Raw genomic sequence first — 25,273 nt, forward strand, 5'->3', positions numbered from 1 at the left:
ATAAGCACTTAGATGAGTTTTTAGAGGTGTCCTCCATGGTTAAAATTCAAAACCTCTCAGTTGATGCTTTAAGGTTACTTCTTTTCCCATTCTCCCTTAAAGATAAAGCTAAGCATTGGCTTCATTTTTTGGACAATGTTAAAATTTCCACTTGGGTAGAAATGCAACAGGAGTTCCTTAAAAAGTTCTTCCCCATTGGCCGTACCAATAGCATTAGGAGAGCGATAACGAGTTTCTCCCAACAAGAAGGAGAACAATTTCATGAGGGTTGGGAAAGACTAAAAGAATTACCTAGAAAGTGCCCCCACCATGCTATTCCTAAATGGCAATTGGTTCAATGCTTTTATGATGGCCTTAGAGACCGACATAGGCAAATGGTTGATTCTTCTTGTGGTGGGACTTTCATGCACAAGAATGAGGCATGGGAACTTTTTGAGACCCTTAGTGAAAACTCCCAACATCATGCTTCAACAGCTAGGATTGAGATTCCATCCATTGGGCAACCAAAGAGGAGCGGTCTCTATGAGATCAATCCTACCATTGAGATGAGCACTAAGGTTGACTTGCTATCAAAGAAATTGGACCATCTCTTGTCATTAGGATAACAAACCCCATCTCCACTTCCTACAAGTTTCTCTCCACCTAATCAGATTGAAGCGTGTGCTTTATGTTCTAGCCTATCCCATCATGTCACTGATTGCTATTTGGCTACACAATACCCTGAGTTTGTTAAGGAGCATACACATTTGGCCCATGGAGTCTCTAAATTTGGCAATGATCCATATTCCAATACCTATAACCCAGGATGGCAAAACCACCCCAATTTTTCATGGCGAAACTCAATGCCCAATCCCTCTAATCAAATACCTTATAGGCCACCTCCATTTAATATGCACCAAAATGCCTATAGGAATGAGCAACCATCATCTTCACAACCCTCACATAATTCATCATTTGAGGATAAGGTACTAAAAGCACTTAGTGGATTAGAGCAAAACACTCAATTGTTGCATTCCCATTCTCAATCCATTAACAAATTGGAAATCCAACTTGGTCAACTAGCTGATGCCATCAATAGGAGGGAGGTTGGTCAGTTACCTAGTCAACCAATAGGTAACCCTAATCATCAAATTGGGTATAGGAAAGAACAAGTCCAAGCAATCTCTGTTGTGACACGCAGTGGGAAGGAATATTATGCACCTTTGCCTACTCTTAAGCCATTGCCCATTGATCTTGAGAGTCGAGAAGAGGTTGATTTGACCCATGAGACTGGCAGTGATGCACACAAGCCTAGTAAAGAAACACCACCTGTGAGTATTTCCCATCAATTTCCTTGTAAGGGGTTGCACATTCCGATTGTAGAGGGTCCTACTCCTGAATCTTACACTCCCAAAGCCCCCTTCCCTGAAGCTCTTGAGTCCTCAATTCCAGATTCTATAAAGAATGTATCTTTAAGCCCAAATAGAGATGAAGAGTGCTTTGCGATTAACTTTATTGATGAGGTAGTGGTTGATTATATTCTAAACATTCTTATTGATGATCCCCTACAACATTACTTGTCATTTGGGGAATATAACCTAAATATTGAGGAAGTCAACACATTGTTGGATTCTTCCACTTCTTTGGAGTAGTCACCATTCACATTTAGATTTGAGCTTCCACCTCCATTGGCTGCTTCTTACTGAGTCTGGCTGAAGACACTAAACTTAGCGCTTAATGGGAGGCAACCCATTTGTATAGATGTTATTTCTTGTTCTTTTTCTTCTCTTTTCTTTGTTTGTTGTTAGGTTTTACTATTGCGTGCTTTATCATGATTTCAAACATCGGGTAAACTCTTTCCTCTATTTGCTTCTATCATTTTTTTTATATATCTTGCATGCACTGAGGTCATTGCATAATTTAAGTGCCGGGGGGGGGTGTCAACTTGAGTAAGACTTGTTGATAGTTGGTAGAGCATTGTCACAAAGATAAAAAGTGCCCAATTTTTTCTGGCTTTGGTAAGATAAATGTTTTAATTCCTTGCTTAGATACAAAATGAGAGTTTAAGTGTTTTAAAAATCCCATCTAATGTAATGAACACCCTCTTGAGAGAATAGTTATAGGTTTTACATTTTGAGACCGAGGTTGAATTGGAAAATAGGAATTCCAGGTAGTCCAAAAGGTTTGACCATCTAGTTATCTTGTATTGCCTTGTGCTTATGGTGACAAGTTGAGACCGATTTTAGACTATTTAAATGTGAAGTAAATTGAAGTATAATGTGAAAAAAAGAAAGAGAAAAAGAAAAAGAAATGCTGAAGTTTAAAGGTTAGACCTCCTTCTTAGTAACCAGGTCTCAGTGTCACCAACATCGTGCCTCGCGTCAAATAGTTGGGGTGTCTTTGGTCCAGTCTTGGCCTGTAGCCTAGTTGGCTTGAGTAAGTAAGTTTGAGGGGTATTCTACACCTAGTCCCTTAAGGCCATCTGGCTTGAGAGCGGCTGACCCAACACTCGTTACATAGGCCATCTAGAAAGCTTAAGAGGCAAGACATTGCAGGGACTAGAATTGTGACCATTAATGAAAGAAGTGAATAAATGTGCTTATAAAGGAGAAATGTCTAAGAAGGTCAATATTGCTTAGATATTGAGTTCTTGGTATTATTTGGTACCTAGTTTAGTCTTATCTGAGGGTGAACTGGTAGACTGAAGATAAGAAGAGACTTCTCGATTGAATTGTTTGCCTAGAGCTAGACTCAAGAGAGGGTGTAAGAGCTTAAGTGTGGGGGTGCCTATATTCCCTTTAATCTTTAGTGGAGTGTCTTTGTCTTGGAATCTATCTTTCTACTCTTACTACTGCCATAATAATTAGAAGAGCACTTAAGAATTTTGTGTGTATATTCTCTGCAAACACTCACGAGACACAGCTCGTCCACTAGGGTAACCTAGGGGTTTAAAGGCTTGTTGCACATGCTAAATGCAACCATGATTCCTACGAAAGTGAGTTAGGTTTTTTTTCTTTTTCTTTTTCGTATTACTTTTATTTTTTCATTTTGCTCGAGTGCTAGCAAACACTCAAGTGTGGGGGTATTTGATAAGCATGCATTTACCATTATTTATTTGATTTAATTCCCCATACTTCTTTAATTAAAGAGAGCTAATTGAGTATTTTTGTGAATTTTTCAGGAATAAGGAGATTTTGGATATTAGAGATAATATGAAGTAAAGTTGGAAAATATATTAGATATTGGTGGATTTTAAATCATGGCATTCAATCTTGCTGCCCAAGAAATCATGAAAAGTGAGATCTTAGCCAAATTGGAAATAGGTGGAGGTCTAAGGAACAAAATTGGTAATAAATCTGAAAATCGGGTAAACAGACCTACCTTCAGTATTTTGGGAATATCTCTCTCGTATGAGCTTGGATTTCAATGATTCAAGATGATATGGAACGATACTGAAAATATCTACAACTTTCCAGTTTTTATTTTTTCCAAAATCAGAAAGAATAAAGGTCAAATCGACGGGTAAAGAGAGGGGATTCATTGTGTGCGGGAGACATAAAAGAGAAGCCAGCCACAGAGAAGAAAGGAAGACGGCGAATGCGGCTCTGATCTCTCTCATTGCTGAAGAAGAAGACCACATCTCTCTCTCTCTCCCCCTATGTTTCATCTTTATTTTTTTTATGAACTTTATGATAATGAGTAGCTAGTTCCTTTCTTTGGGATGTAGACGAAACATGCTTATTTCATTAATTTGATTGTTCTATCTCTTCTAGTTGATTGTGTTTGAGTTTGGCCAAAGATGTTCTATAGTTCAGCGAACTAAGCGTGCCAAGCTTCCGCGAAGGACGATAGTCTTGCGAAGATAGGGCATACCTAGGAAGACCATCCCTAATTTGCTTTGAAGTGTAGAGTTATATCGGTTAAAGAAAAGCATTGGGGATTCGAAATCCCAAAGATCTTCACATATTCATAGTTTAAGTTTTTGCATTAATTAATAGATTTAGTTTAAATTTAGTTTTGTTAAATTCAATCTTAGTAATTTAGCCTTTTAGTTCCCCTATAGTTCGACCCCGTACTTTCTGCTTGTTAGATTAGTATAGGATTTTATTTTTGATTGGTTAGCGACACGATCATGTCCTGAGCATCATCTTCAATTAAGGTACAAGTTTATCTACATAATAGCTTGTCTCTTTCCTAAAACGTCATTTTATGAAAGGGAACAGAGAAAATTCTTTGAGTAAGTATTAGAGCTTCATGGCAATCATTGAAAGAGCTCGAGAAGGAAAGAAGCAAATGTCTATTTCATTATCAATAGGCCATGGGGGCCAACCCTTACAAAATAAAGAGAAAGATAGCTTCCTATTGTTCTTTAACAGTTTTGGCCGAAGGATCCTTTCTGAGGCAGGCTTTGGAGGTTCTTCGGGAAGAGGCGGTGAATCATTAAGATACTTCTCAATATCTGGATCCGCTGGAATAGGGTCCTCTTCCTCCCAAACCTAGTCGGGAAAAGGTAGCTCAAGCTTCTCAAAGACTTCCTTGTGGCGAACACTCTAGAAGGGAGTTGTGTCAAAGGAAGGATCAGCTTCAAGAATAGCTTTCCAGACGTCATTCTGCCTCGCTCGGTAGGATTGAAGGTTGAATGGAGTCATCAGATTGCTGAAGGGAACGCTGTTCAGATACTTCCGAATGCAGTCTCTTCGAAGATCTTGTGAAAGATGTTCAGGTTTGCTGGGAACTGCCCTCTCCTTTAGACGCCCATTCTCTAAGGCTTGAAGCTCGAGTCTGTCAGTACTCTCAGTAGCAAGCTTTTTTTGCTTCTTAGCCTCGCGTTCGGCAGCAGCAGCACGACTGATTGACAAGTCAAGTTCTTTTTTCAAAGAATTGATGATCTTGTCATTCTCTTCCTTCGACTCTTCGGCTGCTTTCTTCAGCCGGTCCACCTCAGAATTGGCGTTTGCCAAATTCTCTTCACAAGTCTGTAGTAAGGAGCCGCTACGACCAACTCGGCTCAAAGCCTCCATGTGTTGGTAGAAGCTCAGCACGGCATTCCTAAGAAGGCAGGCGAATTATCAAAAATCTAGGAGAGATTACAATATAAGTAGCAAAAGATTAAGAGAAACAATACCTTGTGGAAAGACGAATGAGAGAGTCGTCTTGCAAGGTTTCAAAGGCTTGGTGATCGGCAGACATGAGGCCAAGAGAGCTCCATTCGGCAGCCTTCTCATGGTCCTGCATGACCCGGTCTATCACCACCAATGACCATTGAGGAACGAAGACCTCCTCAGAATCTTTGTTCTTTTTGGATTTCTTCGAGGCAGAAGCATCGACTGAGTCATGCTTCCTTTTAATTTGAATGGGAGTGGGGACTTCGACCTCTTCCACCATCAGTCTTTTTCCTCTCCCTGAAGCCTCAACTATTGGCTTCAAGTTTCTTATACCCTTATAAGTTTGGAGGAGGCATAGAGGCCACCTGGTCACAACGGCCTTGGCAGCCTTCACCCGAAGGTTGTCTGAATTAATTCTTGGAGGCACAACAAAGAAGGACAAAGTCAAAAAGTTAAATAGGGTTGCAGTACACTTAAGAAAGATGGAACGCGATAGTTAGAAAGCTAAAATTGAGCCAACCCCCAGTATTGAAGAACATGAGTTTATTCCATCTCATATCCATGTATCTCTTGATACCATGGAATTGACTTGATCTTCCTAACAGCTGCTTTGTCTTCCTTGGATAGTGGAGGGACCTGGTTGCCCTTAGAATATGAAGTGTATAGTTTCCAGGTGGTCGGAAAGTTAAGGTTTGATTGAGGCGCTCAGCAGAAGAAATACCGCTTGCACCACCCCTTATGATTGGAAGGGCAGGTTCCCCTGGCAAGAATGCTGCCTGACCAGTCAAGCTCAACTTTGTTGCGCTTGGAAAGAACAACCCAGCCAGGAGGGTGAGAAAGAGTTAGGACATGAAAATGTACAAAAAGAGGAAGAGAAGGTGTGATGCCAAGTTCGAAACATAAACCCAGAAAGCCGACGATGAGATGCCAGCTATTAGGAAGCAGCATGCCAGGACAAATCTCCCAGTGATTTAGAATAGCAGAAAACAAAGTATTAAAGAAAGGAAAGCGAACTCCGCTTTCCAAAGTATCTATATACAGGGAAAATTCGCTAGGAAGGATCGAATTAACCCTCTCATCGGGAGTAGGGGCTCTAAGATGGTACGAAGAAGGAAAGTCGAAACGTTCAATGGATGAAGGAAGGTTCTCCTTGGTAAAAGAGTAGGGAAAAGAACCAGGTCCATCAGTGGACTTGATAGGTTGTTTGGACTGCCCAGAGGATTCGGCAGTAGCCTTTGGAGTTCTGGATGGTCCAGACTTAGGAAGCGCAGAAGGAGCTTCAACACTTTCTTCTGCTCTTTTCTGTTGGCTAACTTCTTCAAAGTCACGCCAAATATTAGTTAAGGTTTTGTTGTCACTATTTGACTGCTCAGGAGGGACAGAAGTAAAGGACTCATCACCAAAGTCACCCTTACCGTCACTAGGTTCAGAAGGAATTTCAAAAGAAACCTACCACCTTCCATTACTGCAAAGGTCTGGTTGTGGTTTTCAACAAAAAAGAAAACTGAGATGAAAGTAAAGGTTACAAAGGAGTCAATAGACTTACTGAATCACGGAAGCAGAATGCTCAAAAGTAAGAAGATCGTTAGAGCACTAAGAAGACGATGAAGTTTCAAAATTCTAGACAAAGAGAATGAAACCTACGAAGACAACAAATTGCTTTTAAGCACCCACACAGATGATCGAGGACGTGTATGATCGAGATGGATTCAACATCAACGATCGTGATTTGAAGATGGTTCGGAAGTTTGAACTCACGAATCAAAAATAGGCATTCAAAAACCATCGTTTTGATTTCGTGAACGATGATGATTTCGGCTGCAGGGGACGCGTGGCGTCACCCCCACAAAAAGTGAAAATATTCACGATGCTCGAAGAAAAAGCAATACAGCCGCATTAAATGTGATACGACATTTAATAAGCTGAGGATTATGCAAAGCCCTTGTTCGACAGATTATCAAGTTCAAAACCAAGCCCTCGGAATTGCCCGAAAGCTTGGTTTGGGGGGCTCGTGAAACGGAGAAACTATAATTGAACCAGGTTCATCCATGGTTCGACCCTCGACCCCGGTAGGGACAAAAGGAATTGACTCGCTTTCGAGCGGGCCGGGTTCAGAAGGTAGCTTGGGGAGGAAGTAAACTGACTCAGTCAACAGATACGCCCGAATCCTCTATAATCAGAATGGACTAATCATCAAGGAGACAGTTAGCAACATTTGTGCAAGATACCGATCATTATCATATGGATAACTACCATATAACGATCACATTATCGAAAGAGTTATCTATTAGCCAAACCTCAAACGGATCTATCATTAACGGATCTATTCGTTAAGATTTGACAGCTATCCGAAGAAGGCTCAATACATCCAATGAAGGAGATTTGAAGGTACACACTATATAAGACACCATCTACCCACAAGGTAGGGGAAAATAGAAATACATACAATTTGAATCGTATTCTCATCATTCATTCTTTAGCTCTGTGCTCAAGCAAAGCCGTTTATGATCAGTTCATCAATTGACTTAGCCTTCGGAGGTGGACTCCTAACCCCAGCGGTTGGGCCACATCTGACATTCGTTTTTGCAGGTCATCCACTAGAGATCTAAGGGCTGAGCACATTTGGACGCATCACTTCTGTAACTACAATAGCGTATTCATATTGTTATTTACATATTGATATTGACGATATAGTATTGTGATTATGATTTGGACTATGATATGAATATGAATGTGACTGTGATTTGTATGGGATCATGATGCGATGTGAATGCCTAGGTTGTGGTTGTGGAATGGGGAATGCCCTATTGGCGTTTCTGTCTTTGGACATCAATGGAAGTGGTATGGGACGTTTTCCTATGGTGCCCCTTGACTCTTTCCCTAACTATTGGTTGACATAAGTAGGATTGGTCTAGCAATGTTTGGCTAGGAAACCCTGTTATATCAGACCTGATTCGGAAGGGTATTGAGACCGAACGACCCATGGTTGCAATGGGGATTCGTGGGCGCTCAAGACCGGTAACCAATCCGTGAGAGGACATGAATCACATTGTGGGGGCCATTTATTGGTAGGATTGCAAATAGTAGACTTGGGCTCATGGGTGTTCAAGACCGATAACCAATCCATAAGAGGACATGAGAGCTTCCTGTCTATTATTTGTGGATGACCAATAGGGTTGATGAGTCCGTAGTCTGGGACTATGTTGACTCTAGTGGAAAGGATACCGGAAAGGATCGCCCGGAGCGAGGAATGGATGTATCTGGACCTGAGTTGATATAACTAAGTAGAAGACTTGCATTTGGCTAGGCTTTACCCTAAAATGCACCAATACTTAGACCAATGGTGATGTGAGAGAGCGGTGACTTAAACCCTAGCCATGGAATGTCCCAAGGGATGCCGGACCCACTACCAACCGATGATGTCTGATTTGAGACCTTCCCAAAGAAGTATGGTGCTATGACTTAAAGCATGTCTGCCAATACAGACCAGCATACATATATAAAGTTAGAAGCATATTTGCATATATTTTTTCATATCATTGCATATATGGTTGCTTGTGAATGCATGTGAAGATGCTTATTGTGTTTGGATTACTTGCTAAGTTCTTTTGAGCTTACCCTTCGGGGGACTTGTTTTTAGATGACATTGCAAGACCGAAAGAACTCATGCCCCAGCACGGAGGACCTTTCCATATATGGTACAACTCCGGATGTCCTTGGACAAGGTAATGAACAGCGAGGCAACTAACACACAGATTTGGACTGCATTGATGGCTCCTATTGACGGAAGCCGCCATCGTCTTATTTGCCGATGGGATCGTACGCTAGATGCTGATTTGAAGCTTCAAGAGCATAACCCAAAGGTGAAGAAGATGAAAACTAAAGAAGAAGAAGAGCCGACTGAAGATGTTGATTAGATTCTCTTATTTCTTCTAGACTTTTATTTTACTTGTATTAGCTTAGAGCTTACTTAGATTTCGATCTACCTTCCGCATATGTTATGGAGTATATTTTTGCTATACTTTACAGTTGTCTTTTGATTTGGTATCATGTTATTCTGCACTTTGATATTCTTTAGTGATCCTTCTGAGATCCTTTCTTGACTTTTATTATTTATTTATTGGAATACAATGATTTGTTCTTGCTTTTGATTATGTTATTGTGCTAAATGGATATGATTGTTCCTAAACTTGATCTTCGGGGCTGTGGATCACACACTCGGGTATTCCAGATTGGGTACCGGCTGGGTGGATTTCATGAGATGAGACAAAATCACTTGGAATCTCTTTGAAAACCTTGGCAAGATGGTTCTATAGAGCCCTTTCTTAAGAAAATGGAGTTAGAAGTGAGAAATGATGGGAAATGGGGTTTAAAACCCAATTTTCGTAATTCGGGCTACCTTGGTCTACTAGGTTAGTCGACCAAAGGAGGGCAGAATGCTTGGTTTTGGATTTTTGACCAATGTTTGATTGTTTGCTTGCTATGTTGATGATTCTAAGTATGATTTAAGCATTCTAATCATATGGTCATGTGGTTGTTGACGAATCTTCGAATTTCGGTGTTGTTATCTTTGGTTTTGCAGAATGGTTGTCGTTAGAAACCGTCTTGTTGGTTCCAGTAGCACCAAAAATGGAGAAACGCCCGCTGGTGGTTCTGACTAGCAGACGCAAGAGAACAGTCATACCACAAATGACATTTCGGGTGCTCCTGATATCAGAAGTTTCCGAGACATTGCTAGCGTCATGAGTAACATGATGCAGCAGCAGGCCAACCAGTTTAACCAAATGATGACTGGCTTCATGGCACTCCATGGCGAGACTCGTGATTTTGGGCATGGGAACCCGAATGCAGCAGCCTCGTATGCAGAGAGGTTCACTGGGACCCCACATACCTAGTTGATGGAAAGTTTCTGAAATTGCAAGTACCTTCGTTCACAGGTGTAACTAAGGATACTCTCTTTCCAACAAATGGCTGCGGGCATTAGAGAAAGCCTTCAGGAACTTGCAATGTTCGGATGCCCAAAAGGTTCTCTTTGCCGAGCAAAAGCTTCAGCATGAAGCCGATGCATGGTGGAATTCTACTTGACGCATCCTTGAGGACCTACATGCCGGTGTTGTTTCTTGGGAAGTGTTCAAAGAGGCTTTCTGTAAGAACTACTTTCCCGAAGCTGTTAAGGATGCTAGGGAAGCGGAATTCATGGCCTTGGTACAAGGTTCGATGTCTGTGATAGACTACCAGTAGAAATTTGAGGAACTTTTCTTTTTCACCCTTGATTCCATCAAGCCTGATAATGCTAAGGCAAAAAGTTCTTCAAAGGTCTACGGCCGTCGATCAAAGGCATATCTCACTGTTCTCCCTCTTGAGAGCTATGCCTAGGTGGTTTAGAATTCTAAGAAGCTTGAAGAGACGGAAAGAGAGAATGTTCGTGTCCAGAGGCCTTGGCAGCCAAGGAACCCATGTTATGTTGACCGCATTAAGCATCATTTTATGAGACCTGCACCATATCCTGCTCCTACCTTTTAGCCAAGGAGTGTTGGTCAGAGTTCTGGTGTTACATATGTGGGCCAGCATAGTCAGTCTGGTGGAGTTAGAGCTGCAGGAGTTGTGCAACCCCCTCAGCCTGGGATGGTGAATCCTAGACCTATGTTTTAGAGACCTCCTGCTATAGCGACTCTGGTTGGACCGAGAGACCTTGCCTGCTTTCACTATAAGCAGACTGGGCATTTTGCTCGTAATTGCCCAAAGAGACCTACTCAGCTGTTTGCCCCTGTTGTGAAGAGTGCCCTTGCCCCTCCCCCTGGCAGAGTGTCAGCATGTCTGGTGTTGAACAAGATGCAAGTCATGAAGTTGTCACAGGTACATTGATAGTTGCTTCTATGCATGCATTTGTTCTATTTGATACGGGTTCATCTCATTCGTTCATTTCATCTGCATTTGCTTTGAAGACTAGCCTAACATCCAAAAGCTTATCTAGTTGTTTGATGATTAGTACTCATGTTGGATCTGTTGTAAAACTAGATAGAGTGTTAGAAGATTGTCCTGTGTTGGTTTGTGGAAAGAATTTGAAGGCGAATTTAGTGCTTTTTGACATGAAAGACTTTGATGTGATTTTGGGAATTGACTGGCTAACATCCCACAATGTTGTAATCTTGTGTTCTTCAAAGAGAATTCAATTTCAGATGTGTGGAAATTCAGTTTTTGCATTCCAAGGTGAGTAGGGAAGGATTAGTAAGAAGACTTTGACCACATTGATGCAAGTCTGTGCATTAGTGGAAAGTGCTTCACTTGGAAGCAAGGTCAAGGAAGGGAAGAAGCTTGAAGAAGTCAAGGTTGTTTGTGACTTTCCTGATGTGTTCCCAGATGATCTGTTAGGACTGCCCCCAGATAGAGAAGTTGAGTTTCCTATTGACTTAACTCCTGGAGCTGCTTCGGTATCTAAAGCTCCGTATAGAATGGCACCTACCGAGTTAGAAGAGTTGCAAACACAACTAAATGAGCTCTTAGTGAGAGGTTTTGTACAACGTAGTGTATCACCTTGGGGAGCTCCATCTTGTTTGTGAAGAAGAAGGACGGTAGCATGCGTCTAAGCATTCATTACCGGGAGTTGAATAAGTTGTCCGTCAAGAATAGATATCCACTGCCCTGAATTGTTGATCTTTTCAATCAGTTGAAAGGTGCAGCCCTGTTCTCAAAGATTGATTTGAGGTCTGGATATCATCAGTTGAAGGTGAAGTCAAGTGATATCTTCAAGACAGCATTTAGAACAAGATATGGACATTATGAGTTTAGAGTTATGCCTTTTGGTTTAACTAATGCTCCGGTTGTGTTCATGGATCTCATGAACTGAGTATTTCATGATGTGCTTGACAAGTTTGTGTTCGTCTTCATTGATGACATCTTGATCTATTCGAAGAATGAAGAAGAGCATGTGAAACACCTAAATTTCACGTTGCAAAGGTTGAGAGAAAAGAAGCTCTATGCTAAGTTTAGCAAGTGTGACTTTTGGCTCTCAAGGGTAGTATTTCTCGACCATGTGGTTTCAGCCGAAGGTATTCGTGTTGATCCTGAAAAGGTGCAAATAGTTGCCGATTGGGAAAGACCGAAGTCTGAGATAGAAATAAGAAGTTCTCTTGGATTGGCGGGATACTACAGAAGGTTTATTGAGAACTTTTCTAGGTTGGCTGCTCCTATGACTAAGCTAACTAGAAAGGAAGAGAAGTTTTTGTGGACTGAAGCGTGTGAGAAGAATTTCGAAGAGCTGAAAGTTAGATTGACAAGTGCTCCGGTTTTGACTATACCTGATAGTTCTGGTGGTTTGACAGTCTACACTGATGCTTCTAAGATTGGTTTGGGTTGCGTGTTGATGCAACATGGTAAGGTAGTGGCCTACGCTTCTCGGCAATTGAAGAATTATGAGCGGAACTACCCCACTCATGATTTAGAACTTGCCACTGTTGTCTTTGCTTTGAAGATTTGGAGACACTACTTGTATGGTGAGAATACCGCTATTTTCACAAATCATAAAAGTTTGAAATACTTCTTTACCCAGAAGGAGTTGAATATGAGATAAAGAAGGTGGTTAGAATTGATCTCTGATTATGACTGTGACATTTAGTATCACCCTGGCAAGGCTAATGTAGTTGCTGATGCTCTTAACAAGAAAAGTCAGAAGAAAGTGTTGGACTTGAATGCTTTGAGTCAACCTTTGTTGTCTTCGATTGCGGGTTTTGGTTTGGAAGTTGTTTCTGAAGGTTCGGATTTTGTTCTTTCTGCCATGATAGCATGATCCACCCTTAGAGACAGAATTGTTGCTCTGCAAGATTCTGATCAAGAATTGAAAGACAAGATTGAGAAGATTTCTTTGAATCCGGATTTGGACCCTGACTTTGGTATATCTATGGATGGTGCTTTATTGTTTAGAGGTAGACTGTGTGTGCCGGCTGTTGAAGACACTAAGAAGGAAGTATTAAAGGAAGCACACCAGGCATTCTTTACAGTACACCCAGGAAGTACCAAGATGTACAAGGACTTAAGGGAACATTTTTGGTGGATTGGTTTGAAAGCTGATGTGGAAGATTTTGTTGCTAAGTGTGAGACTTGCCAACGTATGAAAGCTGCTCGTCAACCCCCGTCTAGATTACTTCATCCCCTTCCTGTTCCTAGTTGGAAGTGGGAAGATATTTCTATGGACTTCATGACTAGCTTGCCTCGGACAAGTAAAGGTAATGACATTGTATGGGTAATCGTTGATAGGTTGACCAAATCAGCCCATTTCATTCCTATGAAGATCACTCGTACTTTGGATATGCTAGCTAGGTTTTATGTGGACAATGTGGTTTGTCTACACGGAGTGCCAGTGAGTATTGTTTCTGATTGTGATCCTATGTTCACCTCGAGGTTTTGGAATAGTTTGCAGAAAGCCTTGGGAACCCAATTGAATTTGAGTACAGCTCATCATCCACAGTTTGATGGACAATCTAAGCGAACAATTCAAATTTTGGAAGACATGCTTAGATCTTGTGTTGTGGATATGGGTGGCAATTGGGATGAACACTTAGCTTTGGTTGAGTTTTCCTATAACAATAGTTATTAAGCGACAATAAGCTTGGCTCCGTTCAAGGCTTTGTATGGTAACACTTGTACCTTTGTATTGGACTAAGATCGGTGAAAGAAGAGTCTTGGGTCCGGAAATGATTGAAGCTACAAGTGCGATGGTTGATATGATTAGAGAAAGGATCAAGTTTGTTCAGTCTAGACAGAAATCCTACGTTAATAAGAGAAGGACCGATTTGGAATTTCAGATTGGAGAAATTTTTTTCCTAAAAGTATCACCTATGAAGGGGGGGGGGGGTGATGAGATTCAATGTGAATGGAAATCTTAGCCCTCGTTTCATTGAACCTTTCAAGATTCTTGAGAAGGTTGGACCTGTCGCATATCATTTGGCCTTACCCTCATCTCTTGCTGGAATTCATAATGTGTTTCATGTGTCGATGCTTCGGAAGTACATAGAGAAACCGGAACACATACTACAACAAGCACCTGAAGGACTTGGTGCTGATCTTTCTTATGATGAAGAGCCAGCCGAAATCCTAGACAAAAAGGACAAACTGTTGCGGAATTGTACCATTCCTTTGTTAAGATTCGGTGGAAGAATCACACCCCTGAAGAAGTTTTATGGGAGAAAGAAGAAGACATGAAGGAGAAGTTTCCTCATCTTTTTGGAAGCACAGATACACTTTCAATTTCGAGGATGAAATTTCTTTTAAGGGGGGGGAGAAAGTGAAATCCAACCCTATCCTAACCTTGACCCTGACCCGGAATCCTTGATGTTTGTAGGTCCGAAGACCTGGAGTGGAGGAAGTAGAGAATTGTGGGCCCTCTTAGTTGAAGACTTGGTGTTTGATTTCGAGCCCATAGACATAGACGATGGTGCCCCTTACTTGGATGCATTGTCAATGTTCGGTGAGAAACTGCACTTAGAAGAGGGAAAGTTTAGTTGAAGTACTTGATGCACTTCCGGGCTTGTTTCGAAGGTATTTCTCTGATTTAGACTTGTTGATTGACTTGTAGGAGAAAACCCACTTGAATTTGAGTTGTTCTGCCTTCCAATTCCCTGTATCAAGCTTGCTGTACTAGCTTCGTTGATTGGGCCAGTCAACCAAGCCAGTCGACCAAAGAGATATTAAATCCGAGAAATTTATGCTTTTTGGATATTCTCTTCTCTACTTAAGTGAACCTCGTGACTAGAACCCTATTTTACTCATTTAGCTTCCAGAGAACGAGGGGAGAGCTTCCCAAGACATTCCCTTGGTAGTGGTGAAGGAATATTGCATCAATCATTGCCTCTCATCCCCAAAATCATCTTTAAGGTATGTTTTCTCTCTCTCACTCTCTATTCTTCTCTAATCCCTTCTCTTACTTACTGTTGTAACCATGAAGATGGTGCTGCAACCTTGCAACCACCAGTTCATGTGTTCTTTCCTTGCTAATGCATAAGCCCCTTCAGTCACATCCACCCAGCCGGTACCCTATCTGGCATACCTGAGTGTGTGATCCACAGTCCACAAGATCCAGTATCGAGGAAATCAACCTCCCACATTCACAATAATATAATCAAGAACATGACTAAATCAAGGTTAACAATATTATTTAAATGAATCAAAGCAATGTAACGAAATAATCATCAGAGTGCGGAAATGATACCAATAGATGTATATAATTAAAATGTAGAGTGAGGCGGAATCTCACTCCACGAGTACAGCGGAATGTAGATTGAAAGTCAAAAGAAGATTACAACTGGTTCTAAAGATAAGAAAGATAGATATAACCAAACTAAGCTAGATTCTATTCTACTTTATAAAGAACGTCTTCATAAACATAGACTTCATCAATCACGCTCAGACGCTCCCACTCCACAGTAGGGCTAATCATGGTACGAAGTATGATCACTCGAGGGATCATCAACTTAATCTTCATAGTTGCCAACACCTTGCGTGTAGTACGTTTCTTCAGCTTGCGCTTCCTCATATTGGCCTTCATAGTCATCAATGCCTGTAGAGTAATCTAACAAAAGATATTGTACAAAAGGAGTGATTTTCAAAAGAAACCCAATAAGGCAAGTTATTCCATAATAGCATAAATAACATGATAGCATAAACATAGCATAATGTGATATGATATGAAACAGACAATGTGTGTATGAGTCTAACTCTATGTATGCTGGTCTCTATAGGCAGACATGCTTTAAGTCATAGCACCATACTTCTTCAGGAAGGTCATTCACTCTCCCTCAGCCATCTAGGCATCTTGGGCTCTGCCGGTGGTAGTTGGTTAAGGCATCCCTCGAGACATTCCATGGCTGGGGTTTAGGTCACTGCTCTCTCACATCACCATTGGTCTAAGTATTGGAGCATGTCAGGGCAAAGCCTAGCCCAATGCAAGTCTTCTACCTAGTCATATCAACTCAGATCCAGATACGTCCATTCCTCGCCCCTGGCGATCCTTTCTGGTATCCTTCACACTAGAGTCAGCGTATCTGACTCTCTCAAATATGGACTCATCAACCCTTTAGGTCATCCACATATAGTAAACGGGAAGCTCTCATGTCCTCTCACGGGTTGGTTACCAGTCTTGAGTGCCCATGAGCCCAAGTCTATCCATATGCAACCCTACCCATAAATGGCCCCCACAATGTGATTCATGTCCCCTCACGGGTTGGTTACTGGTCTTGAGTGCCCATGAATCCCCATTGCTACCACAAGGTCGTTCGGTCTCAATACCCTTCCGAATCGGGTCTGATATAATAGGGGTATTCCTAGACAAACACTGCTAGACAAATCTTAGGTATGACAATTAATAATCCGGGAAAGCGTCAAAGGGCAACATTGGAAATATCCCATACTATTCCCACTGATGTCCAAGGAAGAAATGTCGAAAGGACATTCCCCAATCCCAAATCATACCTAAACAATCACAATCATAATTCAGTCATATCATCCACGACATATATCTCATCAAATGAAAGAGTATAATAAGACAAGATCAAATGAACGTACAATATACATGAGTAAGTATTCATACATGATCAAGTACATAAAGTAAATAAGGAAATAAGATCCTACTATACTTACATCATTCATATCATAATAGAAACTATCATAATAAATAACAAATCTAAGTAGTTCCCAAATTAGAAACTAAATCATGCAATCTATGTTAATATGGTAACAACTGTCCTTACCTTAAATAGATTCGAATATATTCCGGATGAATCCAAAGTTAGCAAACAAACCCTAGAATAACATCATACAGTCATTAGGAAGTAGTCCTAAAAGAGTGAGCATCAATCGAATCGAAACGGACGAAGAAATCCAATTGTCACCTGCGGGTTGATTGGTGGGTTGACTGATTCAATCGACCCAGGCAATCTACCCAAAGAGTAATCCGAATCCAAAAATATTATTTTGATCCGAAACCTATTCTATACAATCCGGAATGCTACGAAACTTTGAGAGAATGTCTAATACAGTAGTCTAAGACTAAAAAGCATAATTTAGACATCAAACAACGATTAAAACCATTACTTACTAATTTGAAATCATACTTTCTATTTTGGTAAAAATCATGGTTTTCATTGAAAACATGCTATGAATGAAAGAGATGAACTAGAGATGATGAGATCTCATTCTAGTACATGAATACAGTAAATCAAAGGTATGAATAATCATGGAGAGGCATCTATAATGCTAGAAGAAATCAAAATAAGAATATGATCATAGATGCATGTAGAAAACATAAGAATCATGGTAAGAATTGATTATGATGATCATAGTATGAGAATGAATGGAGATTGTAGAAGATACAATTGCAAAGATGCAACATCTTTTTCATAATCTTAGATTAGAGAAGAGAAAGATCATGGAAAGAATAAATCAATATCATAGAAGTAAGATTACTAACCTTTGATTGAAGAACAAGAGAGAACTTGCAAGTTTGCAAGGTTTGGTCTTCTTCAACACTTTTGGAGGCTTGGAGATGAGTTCCCTTCATTCTCTAAGTTTTTTGGAGGCTAGGGATACTAAAATCACGAAGTTATGAGGTACATATAGCAATATAACCTAAACAGAAGATTCTGCTCGAGTTCAACAACCTTGGGTCGGTTGGCTGGGTAGACTGGCCCAATCGACCCAGGGTAACAACAAAGCCTGAATCAAGGATTTGAGGGCCTTTCACTACTCGGAATCAAAGGAAACTTTAAACACATAAACTATAACTTACCTACCATGGAAAAATGGCTTCAAATCATATCCAACCAAGCTCTAGGGTCATCAACCAATCTTCTCTTCATCAAGGCGTAGTCTCTTTTCTAAATCCAACACTGTCTTCAAATATGGGGCATCATCGTCAATCTCCATAGGTTCGGAGTCGAACACTATGTCTTCTACTAATATGGCCCATAGTTGACTTTCACTTCTACTTCGGGTCTTCGGACCTACAGACAATAGAGTATCCGGGTTAAGGTTAGGGCCGGGTTTCACACCTTTCATTTCTAACTATGCTATACTCTCATTTTGATTCTTGTATATACATTTCCATGATTCTCTTCATAGCAACTAGTTATCTTGTCCTAAACTGAATTGTGAAGCATGCTAAGTCTGGTTTTATGCTAGCATTTGATTCTAATCTAGTGAATATCATTTCCCCTAGCTGATTCCCTAATTTCCCTTGCAATTGCATTTGATTTCATTTGAAAACTATGATTCTAGTTGTTGGAAAATGCCATGTCAGCAGTTTGCCACATCGGCCTCCATTGGTTTTGATGATAACAAACATGAAACTTGATTCACCATGTTTTGATGATAACAAACATGAATTAGAATTCACCATGGAAAAACATATAAATAACATGCATATGAATGAGTGTTTATTTGCTATTAATTATCATTCATATTTTCCAATCATTCATGTGTTTATCATCATCAAAAAGGGGGAGATTGTTGGAAAATGCCATGTCAACATTTGCCACATCAGCCTCTATTGGTTTTGATGATAATAAGCATGAATTACTAATGGCAATATTGAGTTGTGATGTTTTAGTTCAAGATGAGAAGAAGTGGACCAACTCCAAGTCAAAGCCAAGATCATGCCAAGATGGACATGAAGTCTAAGTCAAGATGACCATGCCAAGATGGACCTGAAGATCGTTGCACAAAATCAAGTCGAAGATCAAGACTTAGGCTGAATTAGGGCACTCTCGCATACACATTCATGTAAATGCATCAATTATATGTAATTCATATTACTAGAGTGACCTAGGACATGTTAGTGAGGTGTACAATGCTTAGGGTTGACCAAAAAGTCCAAAAACCCAAGCCATGTCCGAGCCCCAACTTAATTAAGCAAAACAGGGCTCAGACGGATGATCGTCTGGGCAGACGGATGCCCGTCTGGTTCAGCATTTCTGTGTTTTCAATCACAGAAGGCCAGACAGAATTCCGTCTCGGCCAGTCCAGGCCAGACGGATGACCGTCTGGGTAGACGGACGTCCGTTTGGCCCTGACTAAGCCATAACGGCTAGTTTGCAACAGCTCTTTTCTGAGACGGATGACCGTCTACCCAGACGGAATTCCGTCTGGTGTAAAAACAGCCTATAATGGCTAGTTTAACGGCTCTTTTCAGACGGACGACCGTCTAACCAGATAGACATCCGTCTGGGCTGAAAAACAGGACAAAAATGTGTCCGTTTTCTATCTGTTGGGGATTGGGTTTTGGCACTCAAAGGTGCTCTATATAAACCCAATTCACCTCATTTGAGAGTAACAATACTCACACTTGATCACCCACTCCCCAAGTGATCCTAAGCTCTCAAATTGCAAGAAAGCTTTATGCTTTGCCTCTTATCCTCTCCAAACCTTGAAGAAATATACCAAGGTGTTTCTAAGCTTGTGGAAGCCCAAGCTTGAAGTGATTGAAGGCGTCGGTGGTGCATACATTTCCATTTGAGCATACAACTCACATTGCATCACATTCACACAAGAGGTACAGTGTCACACCTCTTGTAAGGTAACATCCTTCCTTTGTAACTATTTCAATTCTATTCTAGGTTGGTAGATTAGAATTGGTCTTTGGGTGCTCTTGCCCGTAAACAAAGATTGTTAAGGGGTGCTCTTGCCCTCTTTGCTAAACAAAGATTGTAAAGGGTTCTCTTGCCCCACAACAAAGATTATTGTAAGGGTTTGATCTCTACCCATTGTATTGAAAGAGAATCAATAGTGGAATACTCTCTTGAGGCCAAGAGAGGAGTGGACGTAGACTTGTATAGTCGAACCAATATAAATCCCGTGTTGTGGTTGCTTGTATTATTTAGTTTCATTTGAATTTTCAATTTACCGTGTATTTCCGCACAAACTAAAAAATTGGGACAATCCACTAGTTGCAACCTAATCACCCCCCTCTAGGTTGCACCAACACTAGTATATAAAACCTAGGGTTTCAATTTGGGGATTCATAATTAGACCTTTGGATTATGCTATTACTTGCTAGATAGTGTTCTTGTACTGTTCCTAACAATCCCTCCAAATTTTGGAGGGATCCGAGCTCTAGAAGATAGGTTTCGGACCAAAATTTACTATTCAGCCCCGCACTGTTCACTTGGTCGACTGAGTCAGTCGACCAAGCCAGTCAACCAATTGATGGCTGCATTGTGTATTTGCCCGTTTTGACCCGTTCGACCTCCGATTTCCTGATATCTTTTCTAATTTGTCATCTATGTTTGTCTAGTGTCTAAATACTATCTTTGGATCATTCTCTTGTGATCATTGGGTTATCTTCATATCGACTCAAGGTAAGGATGGTTATCACCATAAATGCATAGACTATGTGAATCTTACATTGATGTTGGCAACTTAGTAGGCTTAGCTTCTTTGTTGTATTTGAACATCATATGAATGTTGTTTGTACTTGAGACAGTAGTACTGTGTTATATATTTATTGATTATCATGACTCTTCATTCTTATCAATTACATGTATGATTGATCATGTGATGTTATGATTTATCTTTCAATATGATGAAGTATCACTTATGTATGATATGGTGAAATTGAGAATGTGATTGGATAAGTACGATCTGGGATTGGGGAATGTACATTTATGTCCTTGGACATCGGTGGGAATAGTATGGGATGTTTCCGACGATGCCCATTGACACTTTCCCGGATTATTGGATGTCATATATAGGACTTGTCTAGAGGTGTTGGCTAGGATGTCCTTGTTGTATCAGACCCCAATCGGAAGGATATTGAGACCGAACGACCAGTGGTAGTAATGTGGTTTTATGGGTGCTCAAGACCGGTAACCAACCCGTGAGAGGACGTGAGAGCTTCCCGTCTACTATTTGTGGATGGCCAATAGGGTTGATGAGTCTGTAGTTTGAGTTGATTGTAGCCATAGGATACGTGACTCTAGTGTGAAGGATACCAAACCGAGTTGGGTTGTAGCCATAGGGGAAGTATCCGAATCTGACACGATACGACTGAGTAGATGACTTGCATTGGGCTAGCTTTACAGTGATATGTACCAATACTTATACCAATGGTGATGTGAGAGAGTGGTGACTTAAACCCCAGCCATGGATTGTCCCGAGGGATGCAGGACCCAAGATACCAGAATGGTTGAGGGAAGAGTGATTTGAGACCTACCCAAGGAAGTATGGTGCTATGACTTAAAGCATGTCTACCATAGAGACTAGCATGTATAGAGTTAGAATCATATTTGCATCATCTGTTTCATATCATCTTGCATCAATTTATGCTTTGTATCATGTGACTTATATATTTTGGAATAACTGCCTTGCTGACTTCCTTTGAACTCATTCCTTTCTGTGCAAATGTTTTGTTAGATTATTCCACAGGTACGGAAGGATTTGATGGCACCTACTCCGAGACGAACCCCGATGAGGCATACTACCCTCCGGGTACTGGCTACCATGAGAATTACTGTGAAGATCCCGAGGGTGATTATGCTTCATTCCAGGATTAGTTCGACCATGGTGTGGGAGCGGCTGTGCTTAGTCTCTTATGTTTATACTTATGATGACATTTTGTATAAGACTGAGGAAACGATTGTTTAGATTTTCATCTTGTTATTTCTCCTTTTAAGACTTAGATTTGTAACTCTAACTACGATTTGATCTACTTTCCGCTGCTATTGAGGGAGTGATTTACACTCACTCTCTTCCTTTGGATTATATACATTGGTATCTTTTATTTCCGCACTCTGATTATATTATTTCTTATCCTTATCATGATTTCATTGTTTATATGCTATGACCTTGATTATTTTGTTGTTCATGATTGTGTTATTGCATATGTGGGAGGCATGGTTGCTCGATACTTGATCTTCGGGGCTGTGGATCACATACCCAGGTATGCCAGGTAGGGTACCGCCTGGGTGGATGTGACACTTGACCCTTTCCCATTCACTCCTAACCCCATTGTTTTCTTTATGTTGGGATTTAATATATATTAATTTAAATATATGCCCAAGAGCAAAACTGAAAAATCACTTTTTGGCAGTTACAAAATATAGGGTTATATATTTGTAACCACCGTATCATTTTAGTGTGAATGGTTCGTGCATGAGATTTTTTCCAGAGAAAGGTGGCTCCCTTATTCTCTCTCTTTCCCTCTCCAAGAAAAATGCAAGAAGGGTGTTCTTTGTGTAGATTTTCCCTCTCCTTGCTTTAGATCTCTATACCATCCTTCCACGGCATTTGGGTTGTGGAATTTATTCCCTTTCCTAGAGATTGTGGAATCACACTGGTAAAGCTTTGGTGGAGGAACGAGGATGTTGATCCAAATTACTTCCACTGCAGATATTCTATATTTAGGAAAGCGAATACAGGTAGGGATCTTTCCCCATCAATTATGCAATTGATATATATGGAGTATAACCAACATTGGCATCAGAGCTATGGTTCCCACGATTTTCGCTTCCTCCCTATTGCTTATTTTGTTGAATGGATCCAATGGGAGGATCCAAGGTTTAATAGGAAACCCATGGGAGAATTGAGAGGGTTTTTAGAAACCCTTTATTTTTGGTTTGGATCCGAGTGGGAGGATCCTATGATTTCCCTTATGTAAAAATTGCATGCATTGATAATCCATGATAAATGTTTTTTGTTCAATGTTTGTTGGATTTCTCCATGCATATTTTTGGATTAATTTTTTTTGGGGGAAAAAATGTGATTTTATATTTTTTTTTAGAAAATTTCGTTCAAGGGAAAATGACGCCGTTTGGTCACTGTGGACCAGACGGACGTCCGTTTATTGGTAAGATCACAGTTGACTAGACAGAAATTTCATCTGGTTAGACGGTCGTCCATCTGGGAGATGGAATTTTTGAGATTTTGGTTTGTCTAGTTCAGAATGTGTTTCTAACTTATTGGACACCAATGGCTCGACAATCTGTGTGATGTTTGGGCATTGAGGGCCTAATGGGGCCTAGTGAGGTAGAAGCATTCTGTGTGAACCATCTTATAGCATAAACATGATTGGAAGTTTTATTTTATTAAAACTATTTTAATTATGGGTCTATTAATCATGTTTCCAACACAGAATGAAACTAGTGTAATAGTCTATGTGGGTTTGCATGAGAATTTGATTGAATGTTGTTAGCATCTCTTTTGGTTTAAATGCTTATCCAATAGGTTGATTATGCTAGTGTGATTTGCTATTGCTTGTGTTGTGTTTTATGCTAGAATAGTTGAACTCATCATTGTATATATTGTCTCCAGTTTAATGGCTACTACCAAGAGCATTGTTGCTGACCTCACTAAAGGAGATAAAATGAATGAGTGGAATTATGACCTCGACATCGAAAGGTGCAAGTATCTCCTGGAAGAGCAAGACATGCTAGAAACCATAAACCAGACCATATCCCCACCTGAGGAAGGTACCACTACACAGCATCGCAGGGACCTTGAGCTTTACAATGCTTGGAAGAGGAAAGATCGGGTAGCTAGGATTACTATCCTAAGCTCAATGAGGGATGACCTGATGCTTCGGTATGAGAAGTATAGGACTGCAAAGTCTTTGTGGGAGGCAGTGAAGTTCAAGTATGGAGGGACATCCACAACAAGAGGCCGCCAGCTCGGACTCACATTTGATGGTTATAAGATGCGACAAGGTCACACCATGATGTGGGCGCCAAAAGACTGATGAGGATCAAGTCTCTGCAGTCATTGGGTCATTGCCTAAGTCTTGGGAGCATATGAAGATCTTCTTGACTCATGTTGATGAGGTCAAGACATTTGATCAAGCTGCCAAGCACGTTGAGCTGGAGGAGGATCAGATGTTGGCCGATGCCCCTCACACTGAAGTACTTGCCGCTGAAGCTAGCCCTAGTAAGGGTGCAGGCTCTAAGCTTAAGAAGGAGAAAGCTCAACCTCAGCGGTACAGGCAAAGTAATAGAGGTGGGAATAGAAACAAGAGTGGTTTATGAGACATTGGTTTTAGAGTTGTATTTGAAAACAATTCTTTGGTTTTGTATCTAGGTGATACAGTTTATGGTTATGGTTTTCTTCATAATGGTTTCATTGTATTGGATACAATTGATTATTCAGTTAATTATAGTAGTGCTTTTATTTGCCAATATACTGTGTGTATTGATTCTTTGCTAGACTAGGACATATTGGCATAGATAGGATGAACAGGTTGGCAAGAGAAGGTCTCTTAGGCTAAGGTTAACTATCTGATTTGCCAACATGTGAGTCATGTCTAGTAGGAAAAGCAACTAGAAAACCATTCAAAAAGGCTTTGAGAGCCTCTCTTCCTCTAGAATTTATTCATTTAGATGTAAGTGTACTCATGAATGTGCATACTAGAAAAGGACAGGCTTATTTCATCACATTAATAGATGACTATACACGGTATGGTCATATTTATCTAATTTCTCATAAGTAAGAAGCTCTAAAATGTTTTAAGAAATTCATAAGATTAGTTGAGAATCGGTTAGATAAAAGGATTAAAACTCTTAGAATGGATAGAGGTAGAGAGTATAACTCTGATATGTTTAAAGAGTTGTGTGATGAAAAGGGGATATCTTGGTAACTTACTATTCCAGGGACTCTACAACAAAATGGGGTTGCCGCAAGGAGGAATAGAACCTTGCTGGACATGGTGAGATCCATGATGGTGCAGGCAAACCTACCCATCTCTTATTGAGGAGATGCTTTGCTGACTGCAGCCTATATCCTCAACCAAGTTCCAACCAAATTGATTCCTTCCACACCATATGAGTTGTGGACCAGAAGGAAGCCAGATTTGAGTTACTTGTTCGCATGAGGATGTGCAACATATGTTCACTCTACTTCTCACTAATATGGAAAGCTTGGACCTAGAGAGATAGGGGTGTCAACCGTTCGGTTTGGGGCGGTTTCAGGCTAAAAAACACCTATCCCAAACGCGGCCCATTATCAAAATAATGGTTTCGGGCCGGTTTCGGTTTGGTGCGGTTTGGGTTCGGGCTAATTAACGGTTTGGGCTAACGGTTTAGATTCGGGTTGACTAACGGTTTATGGTGTGTAAGAAAATGAACAAGAAGAAACAATTGAGCATCCTACAACAAAAGCTAAAATTATATGGAAAGCAAAGTTGTTATTGGTCAATTTCCATTAAAAAAAACCCCACC

At 40.6% G+C, this 25,273-nt stretch overlaps 1 non-coding gene across 1 annotated transcript; it reads right to left on the reverse strand.

Annotated features, from left to right (window-relative positions):
* Positions 1 to 209: 209 nt before the first annotated feature.
* LOC149019184 (small nucleolar RNA R71) lies at positions 210 to 316 on the reverse strand. Its single transcript, XR_016173247.1, has one exon. It is a non-coding gene; the product is annotated as a small nucleolar RNA R71 (small nucleolar RNA).
* Positions 317 to 25,273: the final 24,957 nt, after the last annotated feature.

The sequence above is a fragment of the Hakea prostrata genome, chromosome 4 (assembly GCF_041222555.1).
Source record: "Hakea prostrata isolate BN-2017 chromosome 4, UWA_Hpros_2, whole genome shotgun sequence".
Taxonomy (NCBI): domain Eukaryota; kingdom Viridiplantae; phylum Streptophyta; class Magnoliopsida; order Proteales; family Proteaceae; genus Hakea; species Hakea prostrata.